This window comes from Phyllobates terribilis, unplaced genomic scaffold, assembly GCF_046119375.1.
Source record: "Phyllobates terribilis strain yellow unplaced genomic scaffold, ASM4611937v1 Scaffold_40__1_contigs__length_11209783, whole genome shotgun sequence".
Taxonomy (NCBI): domain Eukaryota; kingdom Metazoa; phylum Chordata; class Amphibia; order Anura; family Dendrobatidae; genus Phyllobates; species Phyllobates terribilis.
In genome coordinates, this window is record NW_027362800.1 from 4,131,819 (window position 1) to 4,159,698 (window position 27,880).

The 27,880-nt window shown below is 46.6% G+C and overlaps 18 non-coding genes and 1 pseudogene across 18 annotated transcripts; all 19 read right to left on the reverse strand.

Annotated features, from left to right (window-relative positions):
* Positions 1 to 3,307: 3,307 nt before the first annotated feature.
* LOC141186042 (U2 spliceosomal RNA) lies at positions 3,308 to 3,405 on the reverse strand (annotated as a pseudogene).
* Positions 3,406 to 4,525: 1,120 nt separating this feature from the next.
* Positions 4,526 to 4,716, reverse strand: LOC141187211 (U2 spliceosomal RNA). The gene has a single exon (XR_012261418.1). It is a non-coding gene; the product is annotated as a U2 spliceosomal RNA (small nuclear RNA).
* Positions 4,717 to 5,837: 1,121 nt separating this feature from the next.
* LOC141187212 (U2 spliceosomal RNA) lies at positions 5,838 to 6,028 on the reverse strand. The gene has a single exon (XR_012261419.1). It is a non-coding gene; the product is annotated as a U2 spliceosomal RNA (small nuclear RNA).
* Positions 6,029 to 7,148: 1,120 nt separating this feature from the next.
* LOC141184922 (U2 spliceosomal RNA) lies at positions 7,149 to 7,339 on the reverse strand. The gene has a single exon (XR_012259632.1). It is a non-coding gene; the product is annotated as a U2 spliceosomal RNA (small nuclear RNA).
* Positions 7,340 to 8,460: 1,121 nt separating this feature from the next.
* On the reverse strand, positions 8,461 to 8,651 carry LOC141187213 (U2 spliceosomal RNA). The gene has a single exon (XR_012261420.1). It is a non-coding gene; the product is annotated as a U2 spliceosomal RNA (small nuclear RNA).
* Positions 8,652 to 9,772: 1,121 nt separating this feature from the next.
* Positions 9,773 to 9,963, reverse strand: LOC141187214 (U2 spliceosomal RNA). Its single transcript, XR_012261421.1, has one exon. It is a non-coding gene; the product is annotated as a U2 spliceosomal RNA (small nuclear RNA).
* Positions 9,964 to 11,084: 1,121 nt separating this feature from the next.
* LOC141187216 (U2 spliceosomal RNA) lies at positions 11,085 to 11,275 on the reverse strand. Its single transcript, XR_012261423.1, has one exon. It is a non-coding gene; the product is annotated as a U2 spliceosomal RNA (small nuclear RNA).
* Positions 11,276 to 12,398: 1,123 nt separating this feature from the next.
* On the reverse strand, positions 12,399 to 12,589 carry LOC141187217 (U2 spliceosomal RNA). Its single transcript, XR_012261424.1, has one exon. It is a non-coding gene; the product is annotated as a U2 spliceosomal RNA (small nuclear RNA).
* A 1,118-nt stretch (positions 12,590 to 13,707) lies between these two features.
* On the reverse strand, positions 13,708 to 13,898 carry LOC141187218 (U2 spliceosomal RNA). The gene has a single exon (XR_012261425.1). It is a non-coding gene; the product is annotated as a U2 spliceosomal RNA (small nuclear RNA).
* Positions 13,899 to 15,018: 1,120 nt separating this feature from the next.
* Positions 15,019 to 15,209, reverse strand: LOC141187220 (U2 spliceosomal RNA). Its single transcript, XR_012261426.1, has one exon. It is a non-coding gene; the product is annotated as a U2 spliceosomal RNA (small nuclear RNA).
* A 1,122-nt stretch (positions 15,210 to 16,331) lies between these two features.
* On the reverse strand, positions 16,332 to 16,522 carry LOC141187221 (U2 spliceosomal RNA). Its single transcript, XR_012261427.1, has one exon. It is a non-coding gene; the product is annotated as a U2 spliceosomal RNA (small nuclear RNA).
* Positions 16,523 to 17,643: 1,121 nt separating this feature from the next.
* LOC141187222 (U2 spliceosomal RNA) lies at positions 17,644 to 17,834 on the reverse strand. The gene has a single exon (XR_012261428.1). It is a non-coding gene; the product is annotated as a U2 spliceosomal RNA (small nuclear RNA).
* A 1,118-nt stretch (positions 17,835 to 18,952) lies between these two features.
* On the reverse strand, positions 18,953 to 19,143 carry LOC141187223 (U2 spliceosomal RNA). The gene has a single exon (XR_012261429.1). It is a non-coding gene; the product is annotated as a U2 spliceosomal RNA (small nuclear RNA).
* Positions 19,144 to 20,265: 1,122 nt separating this feature from the next.
* On the reverse strand, positions 20,266 to 20,456 carry LOC141187224 (U2 spliceosomal RNA). The gene has a single exon (XR_012261430.1). It is a non-coding gene; the product is annotated as a U2 spliceosomal RNA (small nuclear RNA).
* Positions 20,457 to 21,574: 1,118 nt separating this feature from the next.
* LOC141187225 (U2 spliceosomal RNA) lies at positions 21,575 to 21,765 on the reverse strand. Its single transcript, XR_012261431.1, has one exon. It is a non-coding gene; the product is annotated as a U2 spliceosomal RNA (small nuclear RNA).
* A 1,119-nt stretch (positions 21,766 to 22,884) lies between these two features.
* Positions 22,885 to 23,075, reverse strand: LOC141187226 (U2 spliceosomal RNA). Its single transcript, XR_012261432.1, has one exon. It is a non-coding gene; the product is annotated as a U2 spliceosomal RNA (small nuclear RNA).
* Positions 23,076 to 24,195: 1,120 nt separating this feature from the next.
* On the reverse strand, positions 24,196 to 24,386 carry LOC141187228 (U2 spliceosomal RNA). Its single transcript, XR_012261434.1, has one exon. It is a non-coding gene; the product is annotated as a U2 spliceosomal RNA (small nuclear RNA).
* Positions 24,387 to 25,506: 1,120 nt separating this feature from the next.
* LOC141184510 (U2 spliceosomal RNA) lies at positions 25,507 to 25,697 on the reverse strand. The gene has a single exon (XR_012259258.1). It is a non-coding gene; the product is annotated as a U2 spliceosomal RNA (small nuclear RNA).
* A 1,120-nt stretch (positions 25,698 to 26,817) lies between these two features.
* Positions 26,818 to 27,008, reverse strand: LOC141187229 (U2 spliceosomal RNA). The gene has a single exon (XR_012261435.1). It is a non-coding gene; the product is annotated as a U2 spliceosomal RNA (small nuclear RNA).
* Positions 27,009 to 27,880: the final 872 nt, after the last annotated feature.

The window sequence follows — 27,880 nt, forward strand, 5'->3', positions numbered from 1 at the left end:
GAGCTCCGCTGGAAGACCATCACTGCCCGGGGTCCTGCCGGTCCTAAAGGATTTAGCGGCAGAGAGCAATTCGCCCACCATCAGAGGTTTGTCCAAGGCTGCCGTGCCTGCAGGATCAAGATGGTTAGTGATACCTGACAGGAACTTATCAGCAGCGTCGGGGTCGGTAGTCTTGTGGGAGTAGAGTTCGCTGTAGAAGTCGCTGACGACCCTCATCACGTCCTCCTTCCCACGTCGCATGTTTCCGCTCTCGTCTCGCAGCTCGTTCAGGGGCGTGTGACCGGCATGAAGTTTCCTGAAAAAGAATGAGTTACATTTCTCACCCTTCTCCAGATTCTCCACTTTGGAACGGAAGACGATTCGCTTGGACTCCTCCTCAAAGTGCCTTTTCAGGCTCTTCTTGGTCTCCTCCAGCTCCTCCCTCACGTCCCAGCCGCAGTGAAGAAGGTCCTGCAGCGACCGCAGCTCGCGCTGCAGCCCTCTGAAGTCCCTCCTCTTCTCACACGCCTGTTGTCGACCCTTGGCCTGAAAGAAACAGCGAAACTCAAGTTTAACATATTCCCACCAATCAGAGACTGTTTGGAAGCTACCCTTGTAGGACTGCCACATTGCGTAGGCTGCTCTCAGCTCCTCCACGACTTCATCCTGAGCCAGCAGAGCACAATTCAGCTTCCAGGAGCCGGGGCCGGACGGAAAACCGTCGCCGAGGACACCTTGTAAGTGAATGGCTCTGTGGTCGGAGAAGAAGCAGGGGACCATCGAGTGCCTACTCTGCCTGACTGCCCGAGAGGTGAACACAAAGTCAATCCTGGAGCGGAGTGAGCCATCGGGTCGGCTCCACGAATAGTTTGTGGAGCCTCTCCCCATGGAGCCCACCACGTCCTGAAGAGAGGCCTCGGTTACCATCTCGATGAGCAGCTTGGACGTGATGTCCAACTTGGCAGATGTGCCAGAACTACGACCATCCTCCTCGATGGGGCAGTTGAAATCCCCGGCCATCACTAAGGTCCTGGTGGTGGCAAGCTGAAGCCGCAGGGTCTGGAAAAGCTCCAAACGCTCATTCTTCAGTGGGGACGCATACACGTTGATGAACCTGACAGGTTCTCCCGCCCAGTTGCCATCTACAACAAGAGCCCTGCCGCAGATGAGCTCCTGGACGGACTCAAGCGTGAATGCGCCCCCCCTGATCAGAATTGCGACCCCCGCAGACTTGCAGTCACCCCCACCGGACCAGTAGGATGGACCGTGGGACCACTCCCTGGCCAGATGTTTGAAGGACCTAGAGGAGGGAAGGGAACATTCCTGCAACATATAAACATCACACAACTGGGAAGTAAGGAAGGCATAAATAGTCTGACGTCTGAACTTGTCCTTGATGCTCCTGACATTAATGGAAAATAAGTTAATATTAGCCATCATGTAGGGAAAAAAGAAAAAGTTAGCGCAGGCAATACACCTTAGTTACCACTCCGGTCGGGTGGTCCCTCGTCGGTGTTGACTGCTGGTGACGGGATCACCAGCAGGCCCTCTTCCTCCATCTGGTCAAGCAGCGCGGCCTCGATCTCGGCGACCACCAGTTCCTCCTCTTCTGGCTCGGCCACCAGGGTCTCAACCATGTGCTCCATCTCTTCTGGCTCAGGGAGGGTATCCTCCTTTTCGCCTACGAAATCCAGAATCTTCTTTTTGGAGGATTCAGTAGCAGGGCTGTCCTCCACCTTCCTCTTTCCCCGAGTTGGAACTGGGGAGACAAGAAGGGGAAAATCCTCCTCGGAATAGATAGCGGCAGGTGGAGGAAAGGTTAATTCCACCGCTACCATGGTCTGGGGAGGGAGAGTGGCTGCCGGGGCAGGGGAAAGGACACCTGCTGAGGAGTAGGGGAAGGAGGAAGAGGAAGTGGAATCCTCAGCAGGGGTGGCCGGGGTGGGGGGGGATTGGACAGGGGTGGCAGGGGGAGGGATCGAGAGAGGGGTGACAGAACTCTTACCCTCCTTTGACTTTTTCTTCTGCTTCGGAGCTGCTGGGACCGTCGCTGCGGCTTTGGCCACCGACTCCTTGACCGCTTTGGCCTTGGTCGTCTCGGCCTTGGCCGCTGGGGCCTTGGTCGTCGCGTCCTTGACCTTCACAGGCCTGGTCGTCGGGGCCTTGTCCTCCGGAGCAGGGGTCGTCGCAACCACCGATGCCCAGGATCTCTCACGCTTGGGGCAATCCTTGTACAGATGAGCCGCCAGCCCACACAGGTTGCAGGACGTCTTCTTCGGGCAGTCCTTCGAGCTGTGTCCCGTCACTCGACAAATCCTGCAGGCATCCTCCTTGCAGTTCTTCATCTCGTGGCCGTTCTTGCCGCATCTCCTGCAGTTCCGCGGCATGTCCGGGTAATAGATGAGGCCGTAGGAGTTACCCAGGGAGAATGTCGGGGGCAGGTGCCGAAGTCCGTCTGAGTACGCCAGGTCCCTGTGAAGTCTAACGGTCACCGACCACTTACCTGTCCAGAAGCCGAGTCCATTCAGGATGTGAGAGGGTTCCTTCACAACCAAACAGAAGCGTCTCAGGAAGGTACAGATGTCTTGGCCTGGGGTGTGCGGGTTGCGCATGGAGACCGTGATCCTCCTTTCGTCCCTCTGGATAGGGCAGCTACCTGTAAAGGCAGAGAAAGAATTATCCGGTCCTTTTGCGCTTACCATTTCCCAGAACCTCCTGCAGGTGTTCACAGTGGCGAAGGTGACGAAGAAGATCCCCGTCAAGAAGGTCTGGATGCTGAGGGTGTCCGACCTGGAGAAGCCTCGATCCAGCAGCATCTTCTGGCAGAACACGTCCGAGGACATGTCCGGCACCCTCCCATCCACTTCCTTCAGCTTCAGGGCCACCGTCTGCCGCATCCATGGCTCCAGGGCTGGAGCTTCGTGGCGGGGCTTCTGGGGTCCCTTCTGCTGGCCATTCGTGGAGGCAGAGTCCTTGGGGTCAGAATCGGCTCCTGGCTGGGCCCTCCTGGCTGTCCCCGGCTCCAGGCTCTTCTTTTCGGCCTTCCTCGCAGCGCTTGCCATGGCTTTCCTCCTGCAGTTACTTCTTGGAGCTGGATCTGGAACTCTTCCCGGAATGGGTGGAGCTATGCAGATTCTTCTCCCGTCGTGTTCTGGACAAATTCCCCGAAAGGTCTTTGTCTCGATGATTTTCTTCCTCGAAGATTCCACAGGACAGCCCAATTCTTCTCCGAGTCTTCGTCTTCTTCTGGATTCTTTAGAGCTTCTTCCTCCCACCGATATCCGCCTTCCTTCTCCGATGTCAGCTGGGCTCCGAAGCTCTTCTCCTTCTGAGTTCGATCGCTCTCGTCAAGTGTAGATCGTAGCTCTTGTGTTCTTAAAAGAACAGATACTACACTTGATCTTAGCCAAAAGGCCGAGAAGCGATAACCAGAATTGGTTTCCGACTACGGTGCCACCCAAGGATTCTGAAAAGTCCATTTGTGGAGATGGCCACCTGGACTCCCGTTAAGAAGACATGCTGTCAACCTCTAGATCCCTCACATGCCTGCACTTTTCGGCTTGCTGCTGCTGCAATCCACGCGTTTTAGATCTGCATAACTCCACCTCTTTTAGCACAGTACCCTCAACCCCCGGCTGTTCCCACCCGCCTCAACACCGTTGGAAGGGAGGAGAACCAATTAAGGCGGTGGGGGGGGTGGAACGAGCAGCTGTCTACCCTTAGCAGGAGGGTTGCTGATTAATTACCTCTCCTGCTGCTGCTGCTGCTGGCTGTCCAGCAGCAGACTGAAGGTGGCTACTGCTGTGCGCAGGTATATAAAGGCTCAGAGCCTATTATGACACGCGCAGCCAGCGTTCCATTGCCACATTCCCTCTACTGCAGGCGGGATACCTGGATGGCTGAATGTCACTGAGAAGCTCACAGAGACCGCCATAAGCAACAGTTTAAAAGAATGCCACAGACTAATCAACCAAACTTTTTGGGTTGGTTTCTCTTTTATAGTCTGCAGGCATTAAATGAAAGAAGTCAGTGTTCCAGCAGAGGGAGACAACGTTTCAGAAAAGGCATTGTAGCAAACCAAAAAGAAATTTTAAGCGCAGCAGAGTAACCAGCTCACATACCTGTTAGCTCAGGTGAGTTTAAAAGGCTGCTGTTGATAACAAGGGCATTTGCTAAATAGATGGTGTGTGTGCAACAATATACTGAAAGGTCAATTATATTGTGCAGCTTATCTCACCACCTGTAGTTATTTAGGTGAAAGCTCCAAAATGCTTGCCTAATATGTCTGTTTATCCAAAAGGAAGTATAGAGGGAGAGCTAGATAGATAGCATTGCATTACATTACATTACATGGCAATGCAATGCACAGTTGCTGAAGTTGAACCAAAATGAGCTTGTCATCTGGCTTCTGCAACTTTTAACATGAAAAATCCAATGAGGAGAAGAAAAGCAAAGCCAAAGAGTCCATCCCAAAATCCGACAAACAAGCAAAATGAACAAAAAGCATTGAATTCAATTCTTTCTGATTTTAGAAACTGCATTAAAGAAGGGGTGCACCGGTCCTGGAGATACTGCAATACCAGGTCAATGCGTGGAGTGGACAGAGCAAGCTCTTTTTCCATCTCCCTGTTCTAAAAATCCATTTAATATATGGTCCCCAGATAGGGGACGTATCAGATATTAAACTGATAAGAACAGATACTACACTTGATCTTAGCCAAAAGGCCGAGAAGCGATAACCAGAATTGGTTTCCGACTACGGTGCCACCCAAGGATTCTGAAAAGTCCATTTGTGGAGATGGCCACCTGGACTCCCGTTAAGAAGACATGCTGTCAACCTCTAGATCCCTCACATGCCTGCACTTTTCGGCTTGCTGCTGCTGCAATCCACGCGTTTTAGATCTGCATAACTCCACCTCTTTTAGCACAGTACCCTCAACCCCCGGCTGTTCCCACCCGCCTCAACACCGTTGGAAGGGAGGAGAACCAATTAAGGCGGGGGGGGGGGTGGAACGAGCAGCTGTCTACCCTTAGCAGGAGGGTTGCTGATTAATTACCTCTCCTGCTGCTGCTGCTGCTGGCTGTCCAGCAGCAGACTGAAGGTGGCTGCTGCTGTGCGCAGGTATATAAAGGCTCAGAGCCTATTATGACACGCGCAGCCAGCGTTCCATTGCCACATTCCGTCTACTGCAGGCGGGATACCTGGATGGCTGAATGTCACTGAGAAGCTCACAGAGACCGCCATAAGCAACAGTTTAAAAGAATGCCACAGACTAATCAACCAAACTTTTTGGGTTGGTTTCTCTTTTATAGTCTGCAGGCATTAAATGAAAGAAGTCAGTGTTCCAGCAGAGGGAGACAACGTTTCAGAAAAGGCATTGTAGCAAACCAAAAAAGAAATTTTAAGCGCAGCAGAGTAACCAGCTCACATACCTGTTAGCTCAGGTGAGTTTAAAAGGCTGCTGTTGATAACAAGGGCATTTGCTAAATAGATGGTGTGTGTGCAACAATATACTGAAAGGTCAATTATATTGTGCAGCTTATCTCACCACCTGTAGTTATTTAGGTGAAAGCTCCAAAATGCTTGCCTAATATGTCTGTTTATCCAAAAGGAAGTATAGAGGGAGAGCTAGATAGATAGCATTGCATTACATTACATTACATGGCAATGCAATGCACAGTTGCTGAAGTTGAACCAAAATGAGCTTGTCATCTGGCTTCTGCAACTTTTAACATGAAAAATCCAATGAGGAGAAGAAAAGCAAAGCCAAAGAGTCCATCCCAAAATCCGACAAACAAGCAAAATGAACAAAAAGCATTGAATTCAATTCTTTCTGATTTTAGAAACTGCATTAAAGAAGGGGTGCACCGGTCCTGGAGATACTGCAATACCAGGTCAATGCGTGGAGTGGACAGAGCAAGCTCTTTTTCCATCTCCCTGTTCTAAAAATCCATTTAATATATGGTCCCCAGATAGGGGACGTATCAGATATTAAACTGATAAGAACAGATACTACACTTGATCTTAGCCAAAAGGCCGAGAAGCGATAACCAGAATTGGTTTCCGACTACGGTGCCACCCAAGGATTCTGAAAAGTCCATTTGTGGAGATGGCCACCTGGACTCCCGTTAAGAAGACATGCTGTCAACCTCTAGATCCCTCACATGCCTGCACTTTTCGGCTTGCTGCTGCTGCAATCCACGCGTTTTAGATCTGCATAACTCCACCTCTTTTAGCACAGTACCCTCAACCCCCGGCTGTTCCCACCCGCCTCAACACCGTTGGAAGGGAGGAGAACCAATTAAGGCGGGGGGGGGGTGGAACGAGCAGCTGTCTACCCTTAGCAGGAGGGTTGCTGATTAATTACCTCTCCTGCTGCTGCTGCTGCTGGCTGTCCAGCAGCAGACTGAAGGTGGCTGCTGCTGTGCGCAGGTATATAAAGGCTCAGAGCCTATTATGACACGCGCAGCCAGCGTTCCATTGCCACATTCCGTCTACTGCAGGCGGGATACCTGGATGGCTGAATTTCACTGAGAAGCTCACAGAGACCGCCATAAGCAACAGTTTAAAAGAATGCCACAGACTAATCAACCAAACTTTTTGGGTTGGTTTCTCTTTTATAGTCTGCAGGCATTAAATGAAAGAAGTCAGTGTTCCAGCAGAGGGAGACAACGTTTCAGAAAAGGCATTGTAGCAAACCAAAAAAGAAATTTTAAGCGCAGCAGAGTAACCAGCTCACATACCTGTTAGCTCAGGTGAGTTTAAAAGGCTGCTGTTGATAACAAGGGCATTTGCTAAATAGATGGTGTGTGTGCAACAATATACTGAAAGGTCAATTATATTGTGCAGCTTATCTCACCACCTGTAGTTATTTAGGTGAAAGCTCCAAAATGCTTGCCTAATATGTCTGTTTATCCAAAAGGAAGTATAGAGGGAGAGCTAGATAGATAGCATTGCATTACATTACATTACATGGCAATGCAATGCACAGTTGCTGAAGTTGAACCAAAATGAGCTTGTCATCTGGCTTCTGCAACTTTTAACATGAAAAATCCAATGAGGAGAAGAAAAGCAAAGCCAAAGAGTCCATCCCAAAATCCGACAAACAAGCAAAATGAACAAAAAGCATTGAATTCAATTCTTTCTGATTTTAGAAACTGCATTAAAGAAGGGGTGCACCGGTCCTGGAGATACTGCAATACCAGGTCAATGCGTGGAGTGGACAGAGCAAGCTCTTTTTCCATCTCCCTGTTCTAAAAATCCATTTAATATATGGTTCCCAGATAGGGGACGTATCAGATATTAAACTGATAAGAACAGATACTACACTTGATCTTAGCCAAAAGGCCGAGAAGCGATAACCAGAATTGGTTTCCGACTACGGTGCCACCCAAGGATTCTGAAAAGTCCATTTGTGGAGATGGCCACCTGGACTCCCGTTAAGAAGACATGCTGTCAACCTCTAGATCCCTCACATGCCTGCACTTTTCGGCTTGCTGCTGCTGCAATCCACGCGTTTTAGATCTGCATAACTCCACCTCTTTTAGCACAGTACCCTCAACCCCCGGCTGTTCCCACCCGCCTCAACACCGTTGGAAGGGAGGAGAACCAATTAAGGCGGGGGGGGGGGTGGAACGAGCAGCTGTCTACCCTTAGCAGGAGGGTTGCTGATTAATTACCTCTCCTGCTGCTGCTGCTGCTGGCTGTCCAGCAGCAGACTGAAGGTGGCTGCTGCTGTGCGCAGGTATATAAAGGCTCAGAGCCTATTATGACACGCGCAGCCAGCGTTCCATTGCCACATTCCGTCTACTGCAGGCGGGATACCTGGATGGCTGAATGTCACTGAGAAGCTCACAGAGACCGCCATAAGCAACAGTTTAAAAGAATGCCACAGACTAATCAACCAAACTTTTTGGGTTGGTTTCTCTTTTATAGTCTGCAGGCATTAAATGAAAGAAGTCAGTGTTCCAGCAGAGGGAGACAACGTTTCAGAAAAGGCATTGTAGCAAACCAAAAAAGAAATTTTAAGCGCAGCAGAGTAACCAGCTCACATACCTGTTAGCTCAGGTGAGTTTAAAAGGCTGCTGTTGATAACAAGGGCATTTGCTAAATAGATGGTGTGTGTGCAACAATATACTGAAAGGTCAATTATATTGTGCAGCTTATCTCACCACCTGTAGTTATTTAGGTGAAAGCTCCAAAATGCTTGCCTAATATGTCTGTTTATCCAAAAGGAAGTATAGAGGGAGAGCTAGATAGATAGCATTGCATTACATTACATTACATGGCAATGCAATGCACAGTTGCTGAAGTTGAACCAAAATGAGCTTGTCATCTGGCTTCTGCAACTTTTAACATGAAAAATCCAATGAGGAGAAGAAAAGCAAAGCCAAAGAGTCCATCCCAAAATCCGACAAACAAGCAAAATGAACAAAAAGCATTGAATTCAATTCTTTCTGATTTTAGAAACTGCATTAAAGAAGGGGTGCACCGGTCCTGGAGATACTGCAATACCAGGTCAATGCGTGGAGTGGACAGAGCAAGCTCTTTTTCCATCTCCCTGTTCTAAAAATCCATTTAATATATGGTCCCCAGATAGGGGACGTATCAGATATTAAACTGATAAGAACAGATACTACACTTGATCTTAGCCAAAAGGCCGAGAAGCGATAACCAGAATTGGTTTCCGACTACGGTGCCACCCAAGGATTCTGAAAAGTCCATTTGTGGAGATGGCCACCTGGACTCCCGTTAAGAAGACATGCTGTCAACCTCTAGATCCCTCACATGCCTGCACTTTTCGGCTTGCTGCTGCTGCAATCCACGCGTTTTAGATCTGCATAACTCCACCTCTTTTAGCACAGTACCCTCAACCCCCGGCTGTTCCCACCTGCCTCAACACCGTTGGAAGGGAGGAGAACCAATTAAGGCGGGGGGGGGGGTGGAACGAGCAGCTGTCTACCCTTAGCAGGAGGGTTGCTGATTAATTACCTCTCCTGCTGCTGCTGCTGCTGGCTGTCCAGCAGCAGACTGAAGGTGGCTGCTGCTGTGCGCAGGTATATAAAGGCTCAGAGCCTATTATGACACGCGCAGCCAGCGTTCCATTGCCGCATTCCGTCTACTGCAGGCGGGATACCTGGATGGCTGAATGTCACTGAGAAGCTCACAGAGACCGCCATAAGCAACAGTTTAAAAGAATGCCACAGACTAATCAACCAAACTTTTTGGGTTGGTTTCTCTTTTATAGTCTGCAGGCATTAAATGAAAGAAGTCAGTGTTCCAGCAGAGGGAGACAACGTTTCAGAAAAGGCATTGTAGCAAACCAAAAAAGAAATTTTAAGCGCAGCAGAGTAACCAGCTCACATACCTGTTAGCTCAGGTGAGTTTAAAAGGCTGCTGTTGATAACAAGGGCATTTGCTAAATAGATGGTGTGTGTGCAACAATATACTGAAAGGTCAATTATATTGTGCAGCTTATCTCACCACCTGTAGTTATTTAGGTGAAAGCTCCAAAATGCTTGCCTAATATGTCTGTTTATCCAAAAGGAAGTATAGAGGGAGAGCTAGATAGATAGCATTGCATTACATTACATTACATGGCAATGCAATGCACAGTTGCTGAAGTTGAACCAAAATGAGCTTGTCATCTGGCTTCTGCAACTTTTAACATGAAAAATCCAATGAGGAGAAGAAAAGCAAAGCCAAAGAGTCCATCCCAAAATCCGACAAACAAGCAAAATGAACAAAAAGCATTGAATTCAATTCTTTCTGATTTTAGAAACTGCATTAAAGAAGGGGTGCACCGGTCCTGGAGATACTGCAATACCAGGTCAATGCGTGGAGTGGACAGAGCAAGCTCTTTTTCCATCTCCCTGTTCTAAAAATCCATTTAATATATGGTCCCCAGATAGGGGACGTATCAGATATTAAACTGATAAGAACAGATACTACACTTGATCTTAGCCAAAAGGCCGAGAAGCGATAACCAGAATTGGTTTCCGACTACGGTGCCACCCAAGGATTCTGAAAAGTCCATTTGTGGAGATGGCCACCTGGACTCCCGTTAAGAAGACATGCTGTCAACCTCTAGATCCCTCACATGCCTGCACTTTTCGGCTTGCTGCTGCTGCAATCCACGCGTTTTAGATCTGCATAACTCCACATCTTTTAGCACAGTACCCTCAACCCCCGGCTGTTCCCACCCGCCTCAACACCGTTGGAAGGGAGGAGAACCAATTAAGGCGGGGGGGGGGGTGGAACGAGCAGCTGTCTACCCTTAGCAGGAGGGTTGCTGATTAATTACCTCTCCTGCTGCTGCTGCTGCTGGCTGTCCAGCAGCAGACTGAAGGTGGCTGCTGCTGTGCGCAGGTATATAAAGGCTCAGAGCCTATTATGACACGCGCAGCCAGCGTTCCATTGCCACATTCCGTCTACTGCAGGCGGGATACCTGGATGGCTGAATGTCACTGAGAAGCTCACAGAGACCGCCATAAGCAACAGTTTAAAAGAATGCCACAGACTAATCAACCAAACTTTTTGGGTTGGTTTCTCTTTTATAGTCTGCAGGCATTAAATGAAAGAAGTCAGTGTTCCAGCAGAGGGAGACAACGTTTCAGAAAAGGCATTGTAGCAAACCAAAAAAGAAATTTTAAGCGCAGCAGAGTAACCAGCTCACATACCTGTTAGCTCAGGTGAGTTTAAAAGGCTGCTGTTGATAACAAGGGCATTTGCTAAATAGATGGTGTGTGTGCAACAATATACTGAAAGGTCAATTATATTGTGCAGCTTATCTCACCACCTGTAGTTATTTAGGTGAAAGCTCCAAAATGCTTGCCTAATATGTCTGTTTATCCAAAAGGAAGTATAGAGGGAGAGCTAGATAGATAGCATTGCATTACATTACATTACATGGCAATGCAATGCACAGTTGCTGAAGTTGAACCAAAATGAGCTTGTCATCTGGCTTCTGCAACTTTTAACATGAAAAATCCAATGAGGAGAAGAAAAGCAAAGCCAAAGAGTCCATCCCAAAATCCGACAAACAAGCAAAATGAACAAAAAGCATTGAATTCAATTCTTTCTGATTTTAGAAACTGCATTAAAGAAGGGGTGCACCGGTCCTGGAGATACTGCAATACCAGGTCAATGCGTGGAGTGGACAGAGCAAGCTCTTTTTCCATCTCCCTGTTCTAAAAATCCATTTAATATATGGTCCCCAGATAGGGGACGTATCAGATATTAAACTGATAAGAACAGATACTACACTTGATCTTAGCCAAAAGGCCGAGAAGCGATAACCAGAATTGGTTTCCGACTACGGTGCCACCCAAGGATTCTGAAAAGTCCATTTGTGGAGATGGCCACCTGGACTCCCGTTAAGAAGACATGCTGTCAACCTCTAGATCCCTCACATGCCTGCACTTTTCGGCTTGCTGCTGCTGCAATCCACGCGTTTTAGATCTGCATAACTCCACCTCTTTTAGCACAGTACCCTCAACCCCCGGCTGTTCCCACCCGCCTCAACACCGTTGGAAGGGAGGAGAACCAATTAAGGCGGGGGGGGGGGGGTGGAACGAGCAGCTGTCTACCCTTAGCAGGAGGGTTGCTGATTAATTACCTCTCCTGCTGCTGCTGCTGCTGGCTGTCCAGCAGCAGACTGAAGGTGGCTGCTGCTGTGCGCAGGTATATAAAGGCTCAGAGCCTATTATGACACGTGCAGCCAGCGTTCCATTGCCACATTCCGTCTACTGCAGGCGGGATACCTGGATGGCTGAATGTCACTGAGAAGCTCACAGAGACCGCCATAAGCAACAGTTTAAAAGAATGCCACAGACTAATCAACCAAACTTTTTGGGTTGGTTTCTCTTTTATAGTCTGCAGGCATTAAATGAAAGAAGTCAGTGTTCCAGCAGAGGGAGACAACGTTTCAGAAAAGGCATTGTAGCAAACCAAAAAAGAAATTTTAAGCGCAGCAGAGTAACCAGCTCACATACCTGTTAGCTCAGGTGAGTTTAAAAGGCTGCTGTTGATAACAAGGGCATTTGCTAAATAGATGGTGTGTGTGCAACAATATACTGAAAGGTCAATTATATTGTGCAGCTTATCTCACCACCTGTAGTTATTTAGGTGAAAGCTCCAAAATGCTTGCCTAATATGTCTGTTTATCCAAAAGGAAGTATAGAGGGAGAGCTAGATAGATAGCATTGCATTACATTACATTACATGGCAATGCAATGCACAGTTGCTGAAGTTGAACCAAAATGAGCTTGTCATCTGGCTTCTGCAACTTTTAACATGAAAAATCCAATGAGGAGAAGAAAAGCAAAGCCAAAGAGTCCATCCCAAAATCCGACAAACAAGCAAAATGAACAAAAAGCATTGAATTCAATTCTTTCTGATTTTAGAAACTGCATTAAAGAAGGGGTGCACCGGTCCTGGAGATACTGCAATACCAGGTCAATGCGTGGAGTGGACAGAGCAAGCTCTTTTTCCATCTCCCTGTTCTAAAAATCCATTTAATATATGGTCCCCAGATAGGGGACGTATCAGATATTAAACTGATAAGAACAGATACTACACTTGATCTTAGCCAAAAGGCCGAGAAGCGATAACCAGAATTGGTTTCCGACTACGGTGCCACCCAAGGATTCTGAAAAGTCCATTTGTGGAGATGGCCACCTGGACTCCCGTTAAGAAGACATGCTGTCAACCTCTAGATCCCTCACATGCCTGCACTTTTCGGCTTGCTGCTGCTGCAATCCACGCGTTTTAGATCTGCATAACTCCACCTCTTTTAGCACAGTACCCTCAACCCCCGGCTGTTCCCACCCGCCTCAACACCGTTGGAAGGGAGGAGAACCAATTAAGGCGGGGGGGGCGGTGGAACGAGCAGCTGTCTACCCTTAGCAGGAGGGTTGCTGATTAATTACCTCTCCTGCTGCTGCTGCTGGCTGTCCAGCAGCAGACTGAAGGTGGCTGCTGCTGTGCGCAGGTATATAAAGGCTCAGAGCCTATTATGACACGCGCAGCCAGCGTTCCATTGCCACATTCCGTCTACTGCAGGCGGGATACCTGGATGGCTGAATGTCACTGAGAAGCTCACAGAGACCGCCATAAGCAACAGTTTAAAAGAATGCCACAGACTAATCAACCAAACTTTTTGGGTTGGTTTCTCTTTTATAGTCTGCAGGCATTAAATGAAAGAAGTCAGTGTTCCAGCAGAGGGAGACAACGTTTCAGAAAAGGCATTGTAGCAAACCAAAAAAGAAATTTTAAGCGCAGCAGAGTAACCAGCTCACATACCTGTTAGCTCAGGTGAGTTTAAAAGGCTGCTGTTGATAACAAGGGCATTTGCTAAATAGATGGTGTGTGTGCAACAATATACTGAAAGGTCAATTATATTGTGCAGCTTATCTCACCACCTGTAGTTATTTAGGTGAAAGCTCCAAAATGCTTGCCTAATATGTCTGTTTATCCAAAAGGAAGTATAGAGGGAGAGCTAGATAGATAGCATTGCATTACATTACATTACATGGCAATGCAATGCACAGTTGCTGAAGTTGAACCAAAATGAGCTTGTCATCTGGCTTCTGCAACTTTTAACATGAAAAATCCAATGAGGAGAAGAAAAGCAAAGCCAAAGAGTCCATCCCAAAATCCGACAAACAAGCAAAATGAACAAAAAGCATTGAATTCAATTCTTTCTGATTTTAGAAACTGCATTAAAGAAGGGGTGCACCGGTCCTGGAGATACTGCAATACCAGGTCAATGCGTGGAGTGGACAGAGCAAGCTCTTTTTCCATCTCCCTGTTCTAAAAATCCATTTAATATATGGTCCCCAGATAGGGGACGTATCAGATATTAAACTGATAAGAACAGATACTACACTTGATCTTAGCCAAAAGGCCGAGAAGCGATAACCAGAATTGGTTTCCGACTACGGTGCCACCCAAGGATTCTGAAAAGTCCATTTGTGGAGATGGCCACCTGGACTCCCGTTAAGAAGACATGCTGTCAACCTCTAGATCCCTCACATGCCTGCACTTTTCGGCTTGCTGCTGCTGCAATCCACGCGTTTTAGATCTGCATAACTCCACCTCTTTTAGCACAGTACCCTCAACCCCCGGCTGTTCCCACCCGCCTCAACACCGTTGGAAGGGAGGAGAACCAATTAAGGCGGGGGGGGGGTGGAACGAGCAGCTGTCTACCCTTAGCAGGAAGGTTGCTGATTAATTACCTCTCCTGCTGCTGCTGCTGCTGGCTGTCCAGCAGCAGACTGAAGGTTGCTGCTGCTGTGCGCAGGTATATAAAGGCTCAGAGCCTATTATGACACGCGCAGCCAGCGTTCCATTGCCACATTCCGTCTACTGCAGGCGGGATACCTGGATGGCTGAATGTCACTGAGAAGCTCACAGAGACCGCCATAAGCAACAGTTTAAAAGAATGCCACAGACTAATCAACCAAACTTTTTGGGTTGGTTTCTCTTTTATAGTCTGCAGGCATTAAATGAAAGAAGTCAGTGTTCCAGCAGAGGGAGACAACGTTTCAGAAAAGGCATTGTAGCAAACCAAAAAAGAAATTTTAAGCGCAGCAGAGTAACCAGCTCACATACCTGTTAGCTCAGGTGAGTTTAAAAGGCTACTGTTGATAACAAGGGCATTTGCTAAATAGATGGTGTGTGTGCAACAATATACTGAAAGGTCAATTATATTGTGCAGCTTATCTCACCACCTGTAGTTATTTAGGTGAAAGCTCCAAAATGCTTGCCTAATATGTCTGTTTATCCAAAAGGAAGTATAGAGGGAGAGCTAGATAGATAGCATTGCATTACATTACATTACATGGCAATGCAATGCACAGTTGCTGAAGTTGAACCAAAATGAGCTTGTCATCTGGCTTCTGCAACTTTTAACATGAAAAATCCAATGAGGAGAAGAAAAGCAAAGCCAAAGAGTCCATCCCAAAATCCGACAAACAAGCAAAATGAACAAAAAGCATTGAATTCAATTCTTTCTGATTTTAGAAACTGCATTAAAGAAGGGGTGCACCGGTCCTGGAGATACTGCAATACCAGGTCAATGCGTGGAGTGGACAGAGCAAGCTCTTTTTCCATCTCCCTGTTCTAAAAATCCATTTAATATATGGTCCCCAGATAGGGGACGTATCAGATATTAAACTGATAAGAACAGATACTACACTTGATCTTAGCCAAAAGGCCGAGAAGCGATAACCAGAATTGGTTTCCGACTACGGTGCCACCCAAGGATTCTGAAAAGTCCATTTGTGGAGATGGCCTCCTGGACTCCCGTTAAGAAGACATGCTGTCAACCTCTAGATCCCTCACATGCCTGCACTTTTCGGCTTGCTGCTGCTGCAATCCACGCGTTTTAGATCTGCATAACTCCATATCTTTTAGCACAGTACCCTCAACCCCCGGCTGTTCCCACCCGCCTCAACACCGTTGGAAGGGAGGAGAACCAATTAAGGCGGGGGGGGGGGGTGGAACGAGCAGCTGTCTACCCTTAGCAGGAGGGTTGCTGATTAATTACCTCTCCTGCTGCTGCTGCTGCTGGCTGTCCAGCAGCAGACTGAAGGTGGCTGCTGCTGTGCGCAGTTATATAAAGGCTCAGAGCCTATTATGACACGCGCAGCCAGCGTTCCATTGCCACATTCCGTCTACTGCAGGCGGGATACCTGGATGGCTGAATGTCACTGAGAAGCTCACAGAGACCGCCATAAGCAACAGTTTAAAAGAATGCCACAGACTAATCAACCAAACTTTTTGGGTTGGTTTCTCTTTTATAGTCTGCAGGCATTAAATGAAAGAAGTCAGTGTTCCAGCAGAGGGAGACAACGTTTCAGAAAAGGCATTGTAGCAAACCAAAAAAGAAATTTTAAGCGCAGCAGAGTAACCAGCTCACATACCTGTTAGCTCAGGTGAGTTTAAAAGGCTGCTGTTGATAACAAGGGCATTTGCTAAATAGATGGTGTGTGTGCAACAATATACTGAAAGGTCAATTATATTGTGCAGCTTATCTCACCACCTGTAGTTATTTAGGTGAAAGCTCCAAAATGCTTGCCTAATATGTCTGTTTATCCAAAAGGAAGTATAGAGGGAGAGCTAGATAGATAGCATTGCATTACATTACATTACATGGCAATGCAATGCACAGTTGCTGAAGTTGAACCAAAATGAGCTTGTCATCTGGCTTCTGCAACTTTTAACATGAAAAATCCAATGAGGAGAAGAAAAGCAAAGCCAAAGAGTCCATCCCAAAATCCGACAAACAAGCAAAATGAACAAAAAGCATTGAATTCAATTCTTTCTGATTTTAGAAACTGCATTAAAGAAGGGGTGCACCGGTCCTGGAGATACTGCAATACCAGGTCAATGCGTGGAGTGGACAGAGCAAGCTCTTTTTCCATCTCCCTGTTCTAAAAATCCATTTAATATATGGTCCCCAGATAGGGGACGTATCAGATATTAAACTGATAAGAACAGATACTACACTTGATCTTAGCCAAAAGGCCGAGAAGCGATAACCAGAATTGGTTTCCGACTACGGTGCCACCCAAGGATTCTGAAAAGTCCATTTGTGGAGATGGCCTCCTGGACTCCCGTTAAGAAGACATGCTGTCAACCTCTAGATCCCTCACATGCCTGCACTTTTCGGCTTGCTGCTGCTGCAATCCACGCGTTTTAGATCTGCATAACTCCACCTCTTTTAGCACAGTACCCTCAACCCCCGGCTGTTCCCACCCGCCTCAACACCGTTGGAAGGGAGGAGAACCAATTAAGGCGGGGGGGGGGGTGGAACGAGCAGCTGTCTACCCTTAGCAGGAGGGTTGCTGATTAATTACCTCTCCTGCTGCTGCTGCTGCTGGCTGTCCAGCAGCAGACTGAAGGTGGCTGCTGCTGTGTGCAGGTATATAAAGGCTCAGAGCCTATTATGACACGCGCAGCCAGCGTTCCATTGCCACATTCCGTCTACTGCAGGCGGGATACCTGGATGGCTGAATGTCACTGAGAAGCTCACAGAGACCGCCATAAGCAACAGTTTAAAAGAATGCCACAGACTAATCAACCAAACTTTTTGGGTTGGTTTCTCTTTTATAGTCTGCAGGCATTAAATGAAAGAAGTCAGTGTTCCAGCAGAGGGAGACAACGTTTCAGAAAAGGCATTGTAGCAAACCAAAAAAGAAATTTTAAGCGCAGCAGAGTAACCAGCTCACATACCTGTTAGCTCAGGTGAGTTTAAAAGGCTGCTGTTGATAACAAGGGCATTTGCTAAATAGATGGTGTGTGTGCAACAATATACTGAAAGGTCAATTATATTGTGCAGCTTATCTCACCACCTGTAGTTATTTAGGTGAAAGCTCCAAAATGCTTGCCTAATATGTCTGTTTATCCAAAAGGAAGTATAGAGGGAGAGCTAGATAGATAGCATTGCATTACATTACATTACATGGCAATGCAATGCACAGTTGCTGAAGTTGAACCAAAATGAGCTTGTCATCTGGCTTCTGCAACTTTTAACATGAAAAATCCAATGAGGAGAAGAAAAGCAAAGCCAAAGAGTCCATCCCAAAATCCGACAAACAAGCAAAATGAACAAAAAGCATTGAATTCAATTCTTTCTGATTTTAGAAACTGCATTAAAGAAGGGGTGCACCGGTCCTGGAGATACTGCAATACCAGGTCAATGCGTGGAGTGGACAGAGCAAGCTCTTTTTCCATCTCCCTGTTCTAAAAATCCATTTAATATATGGTCCCCAGATAGGGGACGTATCAGATATTAAACTGATAAGAACAGATACTACACTTGATCTTAGCCAAAAGGCCGAGAAGCGATAACCAGAATTGGTTTCCGACTACGGTGCCACCCAAGGATTCTGAAAAGTCCATTTGTGGAGATGGCCACCTGGACTCCCGTTAAGAAGACATGCTGTCAACCTCTAGATCCCTCACATGCCTGCACTTTTCGGCTTGCTGCTGCTGCAATCCACGCGTTTTAGATCTGCATAACTCCACCTCTTTTAGCACAGTACCCTCAACCCCCGGCTGTTCCCACCCGCCTCAACACCGTTGGAAGGGAGGAGAACCAATTAAGGCGGGGGGGGGGGTGGAACGAGCAGCTGTCTACCCTTAGCAGGAGGGTTGCTGATTAATTACCTCTCCTGCTGCTGCTGCTGGCTGTCCAGCAGCAGACTGAAGGTGGCTGCTGCTGTGCGCAGGTATATAAAGGCTCAGAGCCTATTATGACACGCGCAGCCAGCGTTCCATTGCCACATTCCGTCTACTGCAGGCGGGATACCTGGATGGCTGAATGTCACTGAGAAGCTCACAGAGACCGCCATAAGCAACAGTTTAAAAGAATGCCACAGACTAATCAACCAAACTTTTTGGGTTGGTTTCTCTTTTATAGTCTGCAGGCATTAAATGAAAGAAGTCAGTGTTCCAGCAGAGGGAGACAACGTTTCAGAAAAGGCATTGTAGCAAACCAAAAAAGAAATTTTAAGCGCAGCAGAGTAACCAGCTCACATACCTGTTAGCTCAGGTGAGTTTAAAAGGCTGCTGTTGATAACAAGGGCATTTGCTAAATAGATGGTGTGTGTGCAACAATATACTGAAAGGTCAATTATATTGTGCAGCTTATCTCACCACCTGTAGTTATTTAGGTGAAAGCTCCAAAATGCTTGCCTAATATGTCTGTTTATCCAAAAGGAAGTATAGAGGGAGAGCTAGATAGATAGCATTGCATTACATTACATTACATGGCAATGCAATGCACAGTTGCTGAAGTTGAACCAAAATGAGCTTGTCATCTGGCTTCTGCAACTTTTAACATGAAAAATCCAATGAGGAGAAGAAAAGCAAAGCCAAAGAGTCCATCCCAAAATCCGACAAACAAGCAAAATGAACAAAAAGCATTGAATTCAATTCTTTCTGATTTTAGAAACTGCATTAAAGAAGGGGTGCACCGGTCCTGGAGATACTGCAATACCAGGTCAATGCGTGGAGTGGACAGAGCAAGCTCTTTTTCCATCTCCCTGTTCTAAAAATCCATTTAATATATGGTCCCCAGATAGGGGACGTATCAGATATTAAACTGATAAGAACAGATACTACACTTGATCTTAGCCAAAAGGCCGAGAAGCGATAACCAGAATTGGTTTCCGACTACGGTGCCACCCAAGGATTCTGAAAAGTCCATTTGTGGAGATGGCCTCCTGGACTCCCGTTAAGAAGACATGCTGTCAACCTCTAGATCCCTCACATGCCTGCACTTTTCGGCTTGCTGCTGCTGCAATCCACGCGTTTTAGATCTGCATAACTCCACCTCTTTTAGCACAGTACCCTCAACCCCCGGCTGTTCCCACCCGCCTCAACACCGTTGGAAGGGAGGAGAACCAATTAAGGCGGGGGGGGGGGGTGGAACGAGCAGCTGTCTACCCTTAGCAGGAGGGTTGCTGATTAATTACCTCTCCTGCTGCTGCTGCTGCTGGCTGTCCAGCAGCAGACTGAAGGTGGCTGCTGCTGTGTGCAGGTATATAAAGGCTCAGAGCCTATTATGACACGCGCAGCCAGCGTTCCATTGCCACATTCCGTCTACTGCAGGCGGGATACCTGGATGGCTGAATGTCACTGAGAAGCTCACAGAGACCGCCATAAGCAACAGTTTAAAAGAATGCCACAGACTAATCAACCAAACTTTTTGGGTTGGTTTCTCTTTTATAGTCTGCAGGCATTAAATGAAAGAAGTCAGTGTTCCAGCAGAGGGAGACAACGTTTCAGAAAAGGCATTGTAGCAAACCAAAAAAGAAATTTTAAGCGCAGCAGAGTAACCAGCTCACATACCTGTTAGCTCAGGTGAGTTTAAAAGGCTGCTGTTGATAACAAGGGCATTTGCTAAATAGATGGTGTGTGTGCAACAATATACTGAAAGGTCAATTATATTGTGCAGCTTATCTCACCACCTGTAGTTATTTAGGTGAAAGCTCCAAAATGCTTGCCTAATATGTCTGTTTATCCAAAAGGAAGTATAGAGGGAGAGCTAGATAGATAGCATTGCATTACATTACATTACATGGCAATGCAATGCACAGTTGCTGAAGTTGAACCAAAATGAGCTTGTCATCTGGCTTCTGCAACTTTTAACATGAAAAATCCAATGAGGAGAAGAAAAGCAAAGCCAAAGAGTCCATCCCAAAATCCGACAAACAAGCAAAATGAACAAAAAGCATTGAATTCAATTCTTTCTGATTTTAGAAACTGCATTAAAGAAGGGGTGCACCGGTCCTGGAGATACTGCAATACCAGGTCAATGCGTGGAGTGGACAGAGCAAGCTCTTTTTCCATCTCCCTGTTCTAAAAATCCATTTAATATATGGTCCCCAGATAGGGGACGTATCAGATATTAAACTGATAAGAACAGATACTACACTTGATCTTAGCCAAAAGGCCGAGAAGCGATAACCAGAATTGGTTTCCGACTACGGTGCCACCCAAGGATTCTGAAAAGTCCATTTGTGGAGATGGCCACCTGGACTCCCGTTAAGAAGACATGCTGTCAACCTCTAGATCCCTCACATGCCTGCACTTTTCGGCTTGCTGCTGCTGCAATCCACGCGTTTTAGATCTGCATAACTCCACCTCTTTTAGCACAGTACCCTCAACCCCCGGCTGTTCCCACCCGCCTCAACACCGTTGGAAGGGAGGAGAACCAATTAAGGCGGGGGGGGGGGTGGAACGAGCAGCTGTCTACCCTTAGCAGGAGGGTTGCTGATTAATTACCTCTCCTGCTGCTGCTGCTGGCTGTCCAGCAGCAGACTGAAGGTGGCTGCTGCTGTGCGCAGGTATATAAAGGCTCAGAGCCTATTATGACACGCGCAGCCAGCGTTCCATTGCCACATTCCGTCTACTGCAGGCGGGATACCTGGATGGCTGAATGTCACTGAGAAGCTCACAGAGACCGCCATAAGCAACAGTTTAAAAGAATGCCACAGACTAATCAACCAAACTTTTTGGGTTGGTTTCTCTTTTATAGTCTGCAGGCATTAAATGAAAGAAGTCAGTGTTCCAGCAGAGGGAGACAACGTTTCAGAAAAGGCATTGTAGCAAACCAAAAAAGAAATTTTAAGCGCAGCAGAGTAACCAGCTCACATACCTGTTAGCTCAGGTGAGTTTAAAAGGCTGCTGTTGATAACAAGGGCATTTGCTAAATAGATGGTGTGTGTGCAACAATATACTGAAAGGTCAATTATATTGTGCAGCTTATCTCACCACCTGTAGTTATTTAGGTGAAAGCTCCAAAATGCTTGCCTAATATGTCTGTTTATCCAAAAGGAAGTATAGAGGGAGAGCTAGATAGATAGCATTGCATTACATTACATTACATGGCAATGCAATGCACAGTTGCTGAAGTTGAACCAAAATGAGCTTGTCATCTGGCTTCTGCAACTTTTAACATGAAAAATCCAATGAGGAGAAGAAAAGCAAAGCCAAAGAGTCCATCCCAAAATCCGACAAACAAGCAAAATGAACAAAAAGCATTGAATTCAATTCTTTCTGATTTTAGAAACTGCATTAAAGAAGGGGTGCACCGGTCCTGGAGATACTGCAATACCAGGTCAATGCGTGGAGTGGACAGAGCAAGCTCTTTTTCCATCTCCCTGTTCTAAAAATCCATTTAATATATGGTCCCCAGATAGGGGACGTATCAGATATTAAACTGATAAGAACAGATACTACACTTGATCTTAGCCAAAAGGCCGAGAAGCGATAACCAGAATTGGTTTCCGACTACGGTGCCACCCAAGGATTCTGAAAAGTCCATTTGTGGAGATGGCCACCTGGACTCCCGTTAAGAAGACATGCTGTCAACCTCTAGATCCCTCACATGCCTGCACTTTTCGGCTTGCTGCTGCTGCAATCCACGCGTTTTAGATCTGCATAACTCCACCTCTTTTAGCACAGTACCCTCAACCCCCGGCTGTTCCCACCCGCCTCAACACCGTTGGAAGGGAGGAGAACCAATTAAGGCGGGGGGGGGGGGTGGAACGAGCAGCTGTCTACCCTTAGCAGGAGGGTTGCTGATTAATTACCTCTCCTGCTGCTGCTGCTGGCTGTCCAGCAGCAGACTGAAGGTGGCTGCTGCTGTGCGCAGGTATATAAAGGCTCAGAGCCTATTATGACACGCGCAGCCAGCGTTCCATTGCCACATTCCGTCTACTGCAGGCGGGATACCTGGATGGCTGAATGTCACTGAGAAGCTCACAGAGACCGCCATAAGCAACAGTTTAAAAGAATGCCACAGACTAATCAACCAAACTTTTTGGGTTGGTTTCTCTTTTATAGTCTGCAGGCATTAAATGAAAGAAGTCAGTGTTCCAGCAGAGGGAGACAACGTTTCAGAAAAGGCATTGTAGCAAACCAAAAAAGAAATTTTAAGCGCAGCAGAGTAACCAGCTCACATACCTGTTAGCTCAGGTGAGTTTAAAAGGCTGCTGTTGATAACAAGGGCATTTGCTAAATAGATGGTGTGTGTGCAACAATATACTGAAAGGTCAATTATATTGTGCAGCTTATCTCACCACCTGTAGTTATTTAGGTGAAAGCTCCAAAATGCTTGCCTAATATGTCTGTTTATCCAAAAGGAAGTATAGAGGGAGAGCTAGATAGATAGCATTGCATTACATTACATTACATGGCAATGCAATGCACAGTTGCTGAAGTTGAACCAAAATGAGCTTGTCATCTGGCTTCTGCAACTTTTAACATGAAAAATCCAATGAGGAGAAGAAAAGCAAAGCCAAAGAGTCCATCCCAAAATCCGACAAACAAGCAAAATGAACAACAAGCATTGAATTCAATTCTTTCTGATTTTAGAAACTGCATTAAAGAAGGGGTGCACCGGTCCTGGAGATACTGCAATACCAGGTCAATGCGTGGAGTGGACAGAGCAAGCTCTTTTTCCATCTCCCTGTTCTAAAAATCCATTTAATATATGGTCCCCAGATAGGGGACGTATCAGATATTAAACTGATAAGAACAGATACTACACTTGATCTTAGCCAAAAGGCCGAGAAGCGATAACCAGAATTGGTTTCCGACTACGGTGCCACCCAAGGATTCTGAAAAGTCCATTTGTGGAGATGGCCACCTGGACTCCCGTTAAGAAGACATGCTGTCAACCTCTAGATCCCTCACATGCCTGCACTTTTCGGCTTGCTGCTGCTGCAATCCACGCGTTTTAGATCTGCATAACTCCACCTCTTTTAGCACAGTACCCTCAACCCCCGGCTGTTCCCACCCGCCTCAACACCGTTGGAAGGGAGGAGAACCAATTAAGGCGGGGGTGGGGTGGAACGAGCAGCTGTCTACCCTTAGCAGGAGGGTTGCTGATTAATTACCTCTCCTGCTGCTGCTGCTACTGGCTGTCCAGCAGCAGACTGAAGGTGGCTGCTGCTGTGCGCAGGTATATAAAGGCTCAGAGCCTATTATGACATGCGCAGCCAGCGTTCCATTGCCACATTCCGTCTACTGCAGGCGGGATACCTGGATGGCTGAATGTCACTGAGAAGCTCACAGAGACCGCCATAAGCAACAGTTTAAAAGAATGCCACAGACTAATCAACCAAACTTTTTGGGTTGGTTTCTCTTTTATAGTCTGCAGGCATTAAATGAAAGAAGTCAGTGTTCCAGCAGAGGGAGACAACGTTTCAGAAAAGGCATTGTAGCAAACCAAAAAAGAAATTTTAAGCGCAGCAGAGTAACCAGCTCACATACCTGTTAGCTCAGGTGAGTTTAAAAGGCTGCTGTTGATAACAAGGGCATTTGCTAAATAGATGGTGTGTGTGCAACAATATACTGAAAGGTCAATTATATTGTGCAGCTTATCTCACCACCTGTAGTTATTTAGGTGAAAGCTCCAAAATGCTTGCCTAATATGTCTGTTTATCCAAAAGGAAGTATAGAGGGAGAGCTAGATAGATAGCATTGCATTACATTACATTACATGGCAATGCAATGCACAGTTGCTGAAGTTGAACCAAAATGAGCTTGTCATCTGGCTTCTGCAACTTTTAACATGAAAAATCCAATGAGGAGAAGAAAAGCAAAGCCAAAGAGTCCATCCCAAAATCCGACAAACAAGCAAAATGAACAAAAAGCATTGAATTCAATTCTTTCTGATTTTAGAAACTGCATTAAAGAAGGGGTGCACCGGTCCTGGAGATACTGCAATACCAGGTCAATGCGTGGAGTGGACAGAGCAAGCTCTTTTTCCATCTCCCTGTTCTAAAAATCCATTTAATATATGGTCCCCAGATAGGGGACGTATCAGATATTAAACTGATAAGAACAGATACTACACTTGATCTTAGCCAAAAGGCCGAGAAGCGATAACCAGAATTGGTTTCCGACTACGGTGCCACCCAAGGATTCTGAAAAGTCCATTTGTGGAGATGGCCTCCTGGACTCCCGTTAAGAAGACATGCTGTCAACCTCTAGATCCCTCACATGCCTGCACTTTTCGGCTTGCTGCTGCTGCAATCCACGCGTTTTAGATCTGCATAACTCCACCTCTTTTAGCACAGTACCCTCAACCCCCGGCTGTTCCCACCCGCCTCAACACCGTTGGAAGGGAGGAGAACCAATTAAGGCGGGGGGGGGGTGGAACGAGCAGCTGTCTACCCTTAGCAGGAGGGTTGCTGATTAATTACCTCTCCTGCTGCTGCTGCTGCTGGCTGTCCAGCAGCAGACTGAAGGTGGCTGCTGCTGTGCGCAGGTATATAAAGGCTCAGAGCCTATTATGACACGCGCAGCCAGCGTTCCATTGCCACATTCCGTCTACTGCAGGCGGGATACCTGGATGGCTGAATGTCACTGAGAAGCTCACAGAGACCGCCATAAGCAACAGTTTAAAAGAATGCCACAGACTAATCAACCAAACTTTTTGGGTTGGTTTCTCTTTTATAGTCTGCAGGCATTAAATGAAAGAAGTCAGTGTTCCAGCAGAGGGAGACAACGTTTCAGAAAAGGCATTGTAGCAAACCAAAAAAGAAATTTTAAGCGCAGCAGAGTAACCAGCTCACATACCTGTTAGCTCAGGTGAGTTTAAAAGGCTGCTGTTGATAACAAGGGCATTTGCTAAATAGATGGTGTGTGTGCAACAATATACTGAAAGGTCAATTATATTGTGCAGCTTATCTCACCACCTGTAGTTATTTAGGTGAAAGCTCCAAAATGCTTGCCTAATATGTCTGTTTATCCAAAAGGAAGTATAGAGGGAGAGCTAGATAGATAGCATTGCATTACATTACATTACATGGCAATGCAATGCACAGTTGCTGAAGTTGAACCAAAATGAGCTTGTCATCTGGCTTCTGCAACTTTTAACATGAAAAATCCAATGAGGAGAAGAAAAGCAAAGCCAAAGAGTCCATCCCAAAATCCGACAAACAAGCAAAATGAACAAAAAGCATTGAATTCAATTCTTTCTGATTTTAGAAACTGCATTAAAGAACTGGTGCACCGGTCCTGGAGATACTGCAATACCAGGTCAATGCGTGGAGTGGACAGAGCAAGCTCTTTTTCCATCTCCCTGTTCTAAAAATCCATTTAATATATGGTCCCCAGATAGGGGACGTATCAGATATTAAACTGATAAGAACAGATACTACACTTGATCTTAGCCAAAAGGCCGAGAAGCAATAACCAGAATTGGTTTCCGACTACGGTGCCACCCAAGGATTCTGAAAAGTCCATTTGTGGAGATGGCCACCTGGACTCCCGTTAAGAAGACATGCTGTCAACCTCTAGATCCCTCACATGCCTGCACTTTTCGGCTTGCTGCTGCTGCAATCCACGCGTTTTAGATCTGCATAACTCCACCTCTTTTAGCACAGTACCCTCAACCCCCGGCTGTTCCCACCCGCCTCAACACCGTTGGAAGGGAGGAGAACCAATTAAGGCGGGGGGGGGGTGGAACGAGCAGCTGTCTACCCTTAGCAGGAGGGTTGCTGATTAATTACCTCTCCTGCTGCTGCTGCTGCTGGCTGTCCAGCAGCAGACTGAAGGTGGCTGCTGCTGTGCGCAGGTATATAAAGGCTCAGAGCCTATTATGACACGCGCAGCCAGCGTTCCATTGCCACATTCCGTCTACTGCAGGCGGGATACCTGGATGGCTGAATGTCACTGAGAAGCTCACAGAGACCGCCATAAGCAACAGTTTAAAAGAATGCCACAGACTAATCAACCAAACTTTTTGGGTTGGTTTCTCTTTTATAGTCTGCAGGCATTAAATGAAAGAAGTCAGTGTTCCAGCAGAGGGAGACAACGTTTCAGAAAAGGCATTGTAGCAAACCAAAAAAGAAATTTTAAGCGCAGCAGAGTAACCAGCTCACATACCTGTTAGCTCAGGTGAGTTTAAAAGGCTGCTGTTGATAACAAGGGCATTTGCTAAATAGATGGTGTGTGTGCAACAATATACTGAAAGGTCAATTATATTGTGCAGCTTATCTCACCACCTGTAGTTATTTAGGTGAAAGCTCCAAAATGCTTGCCTAATATGTCTGTTTATCCAAAAGGAAGTATAGAGGGAGAGCTAGATAGATAGCATTGCATTACATTACATTACATGGCAATGCAATGCACAGTTGCTGAAGTTGAACCAAAATGAGCTTGTCATCTGGCTTCTGCAACTTTTAACATGAAAAATCCAATGAGGAGAAGAAAAGCAAAGCCAAAGAGTCCATCCCAAAATCCAACAAACAAGCAAAATGAACAAAAAGCATTGAATTCAATTCTTTCTGATTTTAGAAACTGCATTAAAGAAGGGGTGCACCGGTCCTGGAGATACTGCAATACCAGGTCAATGCGTGGAGTGGACAGAGCAAGCTCTTTTTCCATCTCCCTGTTCTAAAAATCCATTTAATATATGGTCCCCAGATAGGGGACGTATCAGATATTAAACTGATAAGAACAGATACTACACTTGATCTTAGCCAAAAGGCCGAGAAGCGATAACCAGAATTGGTTTCCGACTACGGTGCCACCCAAGGATTCTGAAAAGTCCATTTGTGGAGATGGCCACCTGGACTCCCGTTAAGAAGACATGCTGTCAACCTCTAGATCCCTCACATGCCTGCACTTTTCGGCTTGCTGCTGCTGCAATCCAAGCGTTTTAGATCTGCATAACTCCACCTCTTTTAGCACAGTACCCTCAACCCCCGGCTGTTCCCACCCGCCTCAACACCGTTGGAAGGGAGGAGAACCAATTAAGGCGGGGGGGGGGTGGAACGAGCAGCTGTCTACCCTTAGCAGGAGGGTTGCTGATTAATTACCTCTCCTGCTGCTGCTGCTGCTGGCTGTCCAGCAGCAGACTGAAGGTGGCTACTGCTGTGCGCAGGTATATAAAGGCTCAGAGCCTATTATGACACGCGCAGCCAGCGTTCCATTGCCACATTCCGTCTACTGCAGGCGGGATACCTGGATGGCTGAATGTCACTGAGAAGCTCACAGAGACCGCCATAAGCAACAGTTTAAAAGAATGCCACAGACTAATCAACCAAACTTTTTGGGTTGGTTTCTCTTTTATAGTCTGCAGGCATTAAATGAAAGAAGTCAGTGTTCCAGCAGAGGGAGACAACGTTTCAGAAAAGGCATTGTAGCAAACCAAAAAAGAAATTTTAAGCGCAGCAGAGTAACCAGCTCACATACCTGTTAGCTCAGGTGAGTTTAAAAGGCTGCTGTTGATAACAAGGGCATTTGCTAAATAGATGGTGTGTGTGCAACAATATACTGAAAGGTCAATTATATTGTGCAGCTTATCTCACCACCTGTAGTTATTTAGGTGAAAGCTCCAAAATGCTTGCCTAATATGTCTGTTTATCCAAA